Below are 11,144 nucleotides of genomic sequence, written 5' to 3' on the forward strand. Positions count from 1 at the left end.
ACTCATACAAGGAAGTGAGATATAAGTCACTCTAGAGAAGCAATTATTGGTGATCCTATTGCTGGTGTGAGAACTAGAAGTACAACTACTAATGAGTGCCTACATGCATGCTTTCTGTCTCAAGTAAAGCCTAAGAAAACTGAAGAAGCTCTAATGGATCCTGATTGGATATCTGCCATGTAGGAAGAGTTGAATTAGTTCGAAAGGAATAAAGTTTTGGAGTTAGTTCCTGCATCAAGGAACATAAGTATAATTGGAACAAAATGGGTGTTCAGGAACAAGATGGATGAAAATGGTATAGTTACCAGAAACAAGGCAAGGTTGGTTGCTAAAGGCTACTCACATGAAGAAGGAATTAATTATGATGAAACTTTTGCTCCAGTTGCAAGACTTGAAGCAATAAGGATTATTCTAGCATTTGCTGCACATTCAAATTTTAAAGTGTATCAAATGGATGTCAAAAGTGTCTTCCTAAATGGTGAGCTAGAAGAAGAAGTTTATGTGCAATAGCCACCTGCCTTTGAAGATCCAGAATTTCCAGGCTTTGTGTACAAGTTGCTCAAGGCTCTATATGGACTAAAGCAAGCACCTAGAGCTTGGTAAGATATATTGTCAGAATTACTACTTAAACATGCTTTTACTAGAGGGACTATAGATAAAACTCTCTTCTACAAGAAACATGGTGATGATCTGATCCTTGTTCAAATTTATGTGGATGATATCATCTTTGGATCTACAAATGAAAAGCTTTGCCAAAGATTCTCCAGGCTTATGCAGAGTGAATATGAAATGAGTATGATGGGGGAATTAAGTTACTTTCTTGGACAATAAGTCAGTCAAAGAAGTGATGGAATCTTCATCAGCCAAACTAAGTATGTCAAGGATTTATTGAAGAAGTTTGGTATGGTTGATTGTTCACCCGCATCTACACCTATGTCTACAGTAACAAAGTTGGATGAAGATAAAAAGGGCAAAAGTGTAGATATTTCAAGCTATAGAGGGATGATTGGGTCATTGCTTTACTTAACTGCAAGTAGACCAGACATCATGTTTGCTACATGTCTGTGTGCAAAATTTCAAGCCAATCCAAAAGAATCACATTTGATGGTTGTAAAGAGGATTTTTAGATACTTGAAGGGAACTCCAAACTTGGGATTGTGGTATCCTAAGAGAACTGGTTTTGAAGATGTTGGCTACACAGATGTAGATTTTGCTGGATGCAGGGTTGACAGAAAGAGTACTAGTGGAAGTTGTCAGTTTCTTTGACAAAGACTTGTATCCTGGTATAGCAAGAAACAAAAATCTGTGTCAACTTCTACAGCAGAGGTTGAATACATAGCTGCAGGAAGTTGTTGTGCTCAAGTGCTTTGGATTAGAAATCAGCTAATGGACTATGGCCTAGTGTTACACAAAATTCCATTTATTTGTGACAATACTAGTGCTATATCTATAGTGGCTAATCCAGTTAATCATTCTAGAACAAAGCACATTGATGTAAAGTACCATTTTATTAGAGAACATGCTACAAATTATACTATTGAGCTCATTTTTATTCCAACAGAAAAATAATTAGCTGACATTTTTATTAAACCTTTGGATGAAGCAACTTTCACTAGACTTGTAAGTGAAATTGGAATGCTCAATTCTTTATCATAAGGCAAGAACTCAGCTAATGTGTTGTAGCAGATTAATTTCTAGTAAATCAAAATTAATTTGATTTAATTGGAAATTAACTGAAATATGAATTATAAATATTTCAGAAATCTCTGCATATTTATTTTTCAAAAACAAAATTTCAGCTTGGAATTTTTCAAATTCTAAGTGAACTGCTCAGTTGTTAATTTACATCTTTAATATGTAAATTTAACACAAGGCATAATCAAATTGATCAAAAGTATATAGAGAACTGAGTTCTCGATAAGTCTAAATGACTTATCAACAAGTCATTTTAAGACTTCTCGAGTGAGTTCTCAATAAGTCAATTTACTGACTTCTCGAGTGACTTCTCGATAAGCATTATTATGACTTATCGATAAGTCATTGTAGAGTTCTCTAAAAGTGTAAACTTACAGTGTTCTCTACAAGTATCTCTTTAAACTTATAGATAACTCGGAACTAAAATAATTTAATTCAATAAATACTTTTGGCAAAATTATTCTGATTTTATTTTAAATTTATTCAAATAAAAATTGGAATCAAATTCAGTCCATTTTTGGACAAATTGGGTATTTATTTAACATCTCGATAAGTTATTTTTTAGTTCTCTAAAAGAGTAATTTAAAATGACTTCTCGATATGTAATTCTTTTTCAAATTGACTTCTCGATTAGTATAACCCAAACGCCCATTTTTGACTTCTCGATAAGTCATTTGCTTTTACTATAAATACCCAGACATCTTGATACATATACATACCTACACATTCGAGATCTCAAGTGACCTAGATTTTCAATCCAAACCGATTTTTCTCTCGTTTTCACTTCTTTCTCACTAATTTTTCTTACCCATTCACTCTCACTAAACAACAATGGCACTCAATATTGTTAGAGCTACTGTTTCAGAGAAATGAACAAACTACCTAGCTTATACTGATGCTAACCAAGCCCCTGATAGTTTCAAGGGGTTTGTAAAATTTTTGTCTGAATCCTACCTTGCAGGAGCTCTAACTGCTAACCCAGTTTTGTACTTGGATGTTCTGCATGAGTTTTGGACATCAGCTGTGGTAAGGAATGTTGTGAATGATAATATTGTATCTCTGGTGACAACTTGCTCAGTTGGAGGCCTACAGAAAGAGTTCAATGATCAAGATGTGAATATAGCTTTGGGTCTTCCAACTGCAAACTTGGTGGAGGTGCCAACCCTGGATGAACTGACTGAGTTTATGGACTTCATCAACTATGGTGGAAGAATCAACTTGTCAAGCTTGAACATGACAAACTTAAGGAAAGATTGATCCTTTATGTTTGATTCTGTAGTGAGTGCCTTCACATGCAGGAAGACGGGGTATGACAACATTTCAAGTGTAGTGCAGAAGCTGGTGTACTCAATAGCCCACAACATACACTTGAATGTTGGTCTATTGATCCTGGAAGAACTTGCAACCAGACTGACCATGCCCTTGTATGCTAGAGATAAGGAAATCTTCTTTCCTAGATTCATTATGTCTACTTTAAATCATAAAGTAACAGACATACATTTGTTGAATGGTATAGATAACACTTAAATAGGCAATTGTAAGCAAGTGTCCAAAATAATATTTGGTTCACTTACTACAAAGAACAAGGTAAATGTGAGTCTGAAAATCACTCCATTCATGATGAAGAGGTTTATGACTTACCCTTACCAAATGCCTGACATGAGATCAAATACAAAGTCTACCACAGCTATGGTCCTTGCACATGTGGAAGTGCAAACACAGGAACACCCACAGGGACCTTCCCAAGTTGAAACCACTTCTTCAAACCAACTAGCAGCTAGGAAACCAATCACCTCATCTTTTCAAAAGGATGAGGTGAGTAAAAAGAAGAGAAAGGAGATAACCTTAACAGTTATGGATGAGAGTTATGAGGAACAAACAGAAGCAGAGTCACTATTGGTTAAGAGAACAAAGAAGAGTAAGAAATCTGAGCTGACCACTCTAGCCACCTCTGTATCTTCCCAAAAGGATGCAGTTGTAACAATGGGGACTAAACAGACTCTAGATACATTCTCTCAACATGATTTATTTATTGAAAAGAGTATTCACCCCAATGCACCCTGTATAGAGTCTACACAACCTGTACCTGAAGAAATTCAAGTATATGGTAGGAGAAATAAAGATGGCATACACAGTGAGAGCACATCTATTGAAGCTCCCTCATCTATTTAGGGGGAGCTTCCAACACTCACTTCTGAACAACAACTTCTAATCTCTCAAATTTCTTCTTCTAATACAGCACTTGAATCTATTTCTCAAGTGCAAGCTAAATCAAGTGACTTGGTTCAAGAAACCTTGCTCACCACCTAGACACTACAATCAGATGGTGAGAGGCTACTAGATGGGGTAGACCTTGATGACACCATCAAAACCATGGGGGATTCATCAGTTTTTACTAAAGACCCCATGGATGTTACAAATGCACTTTCATGTACAAATCAGCCTTCACAGGCTGTTAGGTTTGAGGGTAGTACTCCTGAGGGGGAACTATCTAAATTCTCTCCAATTCAATTGAAGGTTCCTGTACAAGGAACAACTCCACTCAAAACCCTAGCGGAAATTGCATTAGCAGTTGATTCTAGGAGTATAATTGTAAATGACCCTGCTATAGGAGAGGCAAGATTATCACATTCATATGACAGTGCTTTGCAAGAAGCACAAGGGTTTGAGACTGGTGCACATGACGTACCCCAGTCAAATCCCCTCCAATTCAATTAAAGGTTCCCGCTACATGTGAGGAACAACAACTTATCATAACCATAGAGCAATCTGTGAGTAAAACTGTAACTTCAATCACAGGTGGTTCTAATCAACCTTCAACCTCACAACCTCAACAAAAACACCTTCTCTCTCAATGGCTGCAAACATCTGACTCTCAACCCACATCTGTGGATGATCTTCTTGTTGAGAAGATTTCTGGATTAGCCAACATCTCATAGCATCTACTAACTTCAGACATGAGCAATCAAGACTATCAAGCCATCATGCAGACTGATAAGTGGCATTTTATACCACTTAGAACGTCTTATAATGGATTGAATTGATGTCTTGAAATCAAGTATTTTGTGTATTTCATGCGTTTTTCTAGTGTCTTTGCATTTCAAGGTATAACTTGCGTAAATAGGGAGATTTCATCATAATAAGCCTAGGGAAGTACTTGGGATCAGTTGTGGGGAGTTGTGTGAAGAATTCAGCAAAATCAGGAGCAAAAAGATGATTTTTCCAGAAGCTGTGCAGGCGCCCACCTGGGATATACAGGCGACCGCCTGAAGATGCAGGCGCCCGCCTGGGAACTGAGGCGGCAGCCTGGGGTCGTAATTTTAGAATCTGGATTTTTTAATTTGAGTTCTACTGGGCTTCTGACGGTGCTGTTTCTTGTGGACTCTTATATAAACCTACTTAAGAGACGTTTCACAATAACAAGTATCAACAAGCGACAAGCAAGGAGCAAGGAGAGAAGATTAAGAAGACCATTTTAGCACGCAACAATGAAAAAGAGGAAGCATACGTTATCTTGTGATTTTTTTTATTCGTTGTAACAGTGGATGCTAGTTTTCTTTCCTTTGAACCTTAATACTCTTGTGACATACTCTGGTTTTAATAAGTATTTTTATTAGTTTATATCGTTGTGTGATTATCATGTTTTCATATGAACCCATGGTGACGATGAGTTCTATCATGGGCTAATCGTGATCATGGGGTCGTAGCGGATTTACTATGGATTTATTTAGTTAATTGTTTAATACCTTAGTATGTGATGATTATATGATATCTAGCATAGGTTGTGCTTATTCGTCTTATGTGCTTCGCGAACATATAAGATAGTCTATTAATTTCTTGTGAAGTGACATTGAATCTTGAGATTTAGAATTTGCCATGCTAGCATAGGTTCATGTGTTGTATGCATGATTAGTGGGTAAATCTAACCGTTTTACTTGCCCTGTGTAATCATAATGAATAACTTGCGCTTAAATCATTATGTTGTCAAATTCTGTAGATATATAGGGTATTAACATAATTGATGCCTATTCAACTTCTATCTTAACTGTGGATACTTGGTAGAATGGTACTTGTGCAACGAAAGTTGGCTTTTATCAGTTTCGTGTTGTTCGATTAATATCATCACCGTTACATGCTAAGGGTAATAACAATAACTATTGAATGAAGTAGTAATGAAGTTATGATCTCATGTGTGTTTAATATTGTTAATTCAAGTGTTAATTTAAGTGTATAATTCTCGTAGTTAATAATTAGTTAATCAACATTAAGTGTTATTGTCTTGACATTGAGAAGTAATCATACATTGGTGAGTAAGTGTTAATTGAACATAATTAGTTAGAGTCTTTGTGGGAACGAACTAGAAATCATTCTATATTACTTGTGAACGTGTATACTTGCGTGAATTATTAGCGAATGCTTTGTGCCTAACACGTTTTTGGCGCCGCTGCCGGGGACTCGGTGTTAATTTGTTTAGTTTATGTACTTGCCATCAGTGGTCATTAGGACTCATTGATTAAGACTTTTTACTTATTGTTTCCGGTTATGTTTCAGGTACTCTAGTGAGCGTTTATGCAAACACGTTATCGCACTCGCAAGAGGACTCTAGATACGGCTGAGGAGACAGATTCACTTCTTGACATTTCAGAGAAGTTAGATTTTGAAAATTCGGATAAAGAGAGTGAAAAGAAAGAACCGGTAATCATGGGTGATCGTATAGTTCCAGCAGATCCAGATCTTATGGACTTTTCTCGGCCTAAAATTGATGACATTCAGTCGAGCATCATTCATCCGGCTATTCAGGCCAACACTTTTGAAATCAAGTCGGGCACTATTCAGATGGTGCATAATTCTATTTCTTTCGGAGGTGCTGCGACTGAAGATCCCAACATGCATATTAGGAATTTTGTCGAGATCTGCAGTACTTTCAAATATAATGGTGTTACTGATGAGGCTATCAAGCTGAGGCTTTTCCCATTCTCTCTGAGGCATAAAGCTAAGGACTGGTTACATTCTCTACCAGATGGTTCCATCACTACTTGGGAAGATTTTGTGCAAAAGTTTCTGGTGAAGTTCTATCCAATGGCCAAGACTGCAGCTATAAGGAGTGCTCTTACTCAGTTTATGCAGCAACCAATAGAATCCATGTGCGAAGCTTGGGAGCGCTATAAGGAGATGTTGAGAAAGTGTCCACATCATGGTATGCCTGACTGGATGGTGATCACTGGTTTCTACAATGGTTTGGGGGCCCAATCTCGGCCCATGCTCGATGCAGCTGCTGGAGGCGCCTTGTGGGCCAAAAGCCATATTGAGGCCTATAATCTCATTGAAACTATGGCTGTAAATGAGCATCAAAACCCAACTCAAAGGATGATGCCTGGGAAGGTAGCAGGTATTCTGTGCCAGCTACTTATCATCCTAATAATAGAAATCATCCCAATTTCAGCTGGAGCAACAATCAGAATGCTGTTCAACAACCATATCAACAAGTTGTAAGTAAACAGTTTAATCCACCTGGATTCCAACAACCTCGGCAATATGCTCAAAGGCAATCATATCCTCAACAAAGAGCTGCTGCTCCACCTTCTAGTGCTGATTTTGAGGAGCTAAAGCTGTTGTGCAAAAGTCAGGCTGTTTCTATCAAGACCTTGGAGAATCAAATCGGTCAAATAGCCAATGTTGTGCTCAATCGTCAACCTGGCACACTTCTCAGCGATACTGAAGTGCCGGGCAGGAAGGAAGCTAAAGAGCAAGTCAAAGCTATTACCTTAATGTCTCGAAAAGTTGTTGACGTTGAAAAAGCAAAAGATGGAAAAGCTGAAGTTGTAGATGAAGAATAAAAGCAGGAGGAGAAAGATGGGGAACCAAGGAAGACTACTGTTGAACACACTCTGTCTTAGGGTAATACAGGGGAGAAACAGCTCTATCCTGCACCACCTTTTCCTAAGAGATTGCAAAAACAAAAGCTGGATAAGCAATTCGGTAAGTTTCTGGAGGTGTTCAAGAAACTTCACATCAATATACCTTTCGCTGAGGCTCTGAAGCAAATGCCTAGTTATGCGAAATTCATGAAAGGTATTCTTTCAAGGAAGGTGAAACTGGATGATCTTGATACCGTTGCTCTAACGGAAGAGTGTAGTGCTGTGCTGCAACAAAAATTACCTCCAAAGCTTAAGGATCTGGGTAGCTTCACCATTCCTTGCACCATTGGCAAGTTGTTATTCGACAAGTGCCTTTGCGATTTGGGAGCAAACATCAATCTGATGCCGTTGTCTATCTTCAAAAAGCTGAATTTTCCTGATCCGAAGCCCACCTACATGTCTCTACAATTGGCTGATCGTTCTATTACATACCCACGAGGCATAGTGGAGGACGTTTTAGTAAAGGTGGATAAGCTCATCTTTCCAACTTCTGAGTTAGCTGGGTTTTATGGGACTCCTATATAAGTAGTTTTCAAAGATGTTTCACATAGTGTTGGATCGTAGTATTAATCGAGGAGCGAGAAGATAAGGAAGAAGACCGTTTTAGCACACCGCAACGATGAGGAAGCATATTTTCTTGTGATTCTTTATTTCGTTGTAACGTTGGATGCTAGTTTTCTTTACTTTGAACCTATTTACTCTTGTGACGTACTCTGGTTTCATATAAGTAGTTTTAATTATTCTCGTGTGTTATTATCATATTTTCATATGAACCCATGATGACGATGAGTTCTATCATGGGCTAATCGTGATCATGGGGTCGTAACGGATTTACTATGGAATTCTTTAGTTAGTGTTTAATACCTTAGTGTATGATGATTGTATGATATCTAGTATTGGTTGTGCTTATTCGTCTTATGTGCGTCACGAACATAGAAGATAGGGTGTTAATCTCTTGTGAAGCGACAGTGGATCTTGAGGTTTAGAACTTGCCATGCTAGCATAGGTTCATGTATGTGTATGCATGATTAGTGGGAAACTCTAATCGTTTTACTTGCCTTGTGTAATCATAAGGAATAACTTGTGCTTAAATCGTTATGTTGTCAAATTCTGTAGACATATAGGGTCTCAACATAATTGATGCCTATTCAACGTCTATCTTAATTATGGATGCTTGGTAGAATGGTATTAGTACAATGAAAGTTGGCTTTTATCAGTTTCGTGTTGTTCGATTAATATCATCACTGTTGCATGCTAAGGGTAATGACAATGACTATTGAAGGAAGTAGTAATGAAGTTGTGATCTCATGTGTGTTTTAATATTGTTAATTCAAGTGTCAATTAAGTGCTTAATTCTCGTAGTTAATTATAGTTAATAATTAGTTAATCAAATCTAAGTGTTATTGTCTTAACATTGAGAAGTAATTATACATTGGTGAGTGAGTATTAATTGAACATAATTAGTCTGAGTCTCTGTGGGAACGAATTAGAAAGTATTCTATATTACTTGCGAACGCGTATACTTGCGTGTATTATTAGCGCGTGTTTCCGCCCTAACAAGTTTTTGGCGCCGCTGCCGGGGACTCGGCGTATTTGTTTAGTTTATGTACTTACCATCAGTGGCCATTAGGACTCATTGATTAAGACGTGTTACTTATTATTTCCGGTTGTGTTTCAGGTACTTTAGCGAGCGTTTATGCAAACACGTTCTCGTACTCGCAAGAGGACTTTAGATACGACTGAGGAGACAGACGAAGTTCTTGATATTCCGGAGAAGATAGATTTTGAAGATTCGGATACAGAAAGTAAGCAGAAAGAACCAGTAATCATGGGTGATCATATAGTTCCGGCAGATCCAGCTCTTATGGACTTTTCTCGGCCTAAAATTGATGACATTCAGTCTAGCATCATGCACCCGGCTATTGAGGCCAATAACTTTAAAATCAAGCCGGGCACTATTCAGATGGTGTAGAATTCCATTTCTTTCGGAGGTGCTGCGACTGAAGACCCCAACATGCACATAAGAAATTTTGTTGAGATCTGTAGTACTTTCAAATATAATGGTGTGACTGATGAGGCTATTAAGGTGAGGCTTTTCCCATTCTCACTGAGGGATAAAGCTAAGGACTGGTTACATTCTGAACCAGCTGGGTCCATCACTACTTGGCAAGATCTTTCGCAAAAGTTTCTGGTAAAGTTCTATCCAATGACGAAGACTGCGGCTATGAGGAGTGCTCTTACTCAGTTTGCGCAGCAGCCTACAGAATCCATGTGTGAAGCTTGGGAGCGCTACAAGGAGATGTTGAGAAAGTGTCCACATCATGGTATGCCTGATTGCATGGTGATCACTGGTTTCTATAATGGTTTGGGGGCCCAATCTCGGCCCATGCTCGATGCAGCAGCTGGAGGCGCCTCGTGGGCCAAAAGCTATACTGAGGCTTATAATCTGATTGAGACGATGGCTGCAAATGAGCATCAAAACCCAACTCAAAGGATGATGCCTGGAAAGGTAGCAGATATTCTGGAAGTTGATACACCTACAGCTATTGCAGCGCAGCTTCAAGCGATGTCGATGAAGGTTGATTCTTTAGCCACCTATGGAGTCAATCAGATAGCTATGGTCTGTGAGCTTTGTGCAGGTTCTCATGCTACGGATCAGTGTTCTCTTGTTAATGAATCTGTTCAGTATGTGAACAATTATCAGCAACCACAGCAGCCTGTGCCAGCTACTTATCATCCTAACAACGAAAATCATCCAAATTTCAGCTGGAGTAATAATTAGAATGCTACTCAACAACCATATCAGCAAGGCATAAGTAAACAGTTTAATCCACCTGGATTCCAGCAACCACAACAGTATGCTCAAAGGCAATCATATCCTCAACAAGGAGGTGTTGCTCCACCCTCTAGTGCTAATTTTGAGGAACTTAAGCTGTTGTGCAAAAGTCAGGCGGTTTTTATCAAGACCTTGGAAAATCAAATCGGTCAAATAGCCAATGCAGTGCTCAATCGTCAACCTGGCACACTTTCCAGCGATACTGAAGTGCCAGGCAGGAAGGAAGCTAAAGAGCAAGTCAAGGCTATTACCTTAAGGTCTGGAAAAGTTGCTGATGCTAAAAAAGCAAAAGACAGGGAGGCTAAAGTTGGTGATGAAGAAGCTAAGCAAGGGGAGAATGCGGCGGAACCAAGGAAGACTACTGTTTAACACACTCTGCCTGAGGGTAATACAGGGGAGAAACAGCTCTATCCTCTACCACCTTTCCCTAAGAGATACAAAAGCTAGATAAGCAGTTTGGTAAGTTTCTGTAGGTGTTCAAGAAACTTCACATCAATATACCTTTCGCTGAGGCTCTGGAGCAAATGCCTAGTTATGCGAAATTTATGAAGAGTATTCTTTCAAGGAAGGTGAAACTGGATGACCTTGAGACCGTTGCTCTAATGGAAGAATGCAGTGCTGTGCTGCAACAAAAGTTACCTCCAAAGCTTAAAGATCCAGGTAGCTTCACCATTCCTTGCACCATTGGCAAGTTG

General features: G+C 38.6%; 2 non-coding genes across 2 annotated transcripts; both read right to left on the reverse strand.

The window, feature by feature from the left end:
• Positions 1–6,789: 6,789 nt before the first annotated feature.
• On the reverse strand, positions 6,790–6,896 carry LOC141680547 (small nucleolar RNA R71). The gene has a single exon (XR_012558358.1). It is a non-coding gene; the product is annotated as a small nucleolar RNA R71 (small nucleolar RNA).
• A 2,938-nt stretch (positions 6,897–9,834) lies between these two features.
• Positions 9,835–9,941, reverse strand: LOC141683638 (small nucleolar RNA R71). Its single transcript, XR_012560385.1, has one exon. It is a non-coding gene; the product is annotated as a small nucleolar RNA R71 (small nucleolar RNA).
• Between the last annotated feature and the right edge of the window lie 1,203 nt (positions 9,942–11,144).

The sequence above is a fragment of the Apium graveolens genome, chromosome 1 (assembly GCF_009905375.1).
Source record: "Apium graveolens cultivar Ventura chromosome 1, ASM990537v1, whole genome shotgun sequence".
In the NCBI taxonomy this organism is placed as follows: Eukaryota; Viridiplantae; Streptophyta; class Magnoliopsida; order Apiales; family Apiaceae; genus Apium; species Apium graveolens.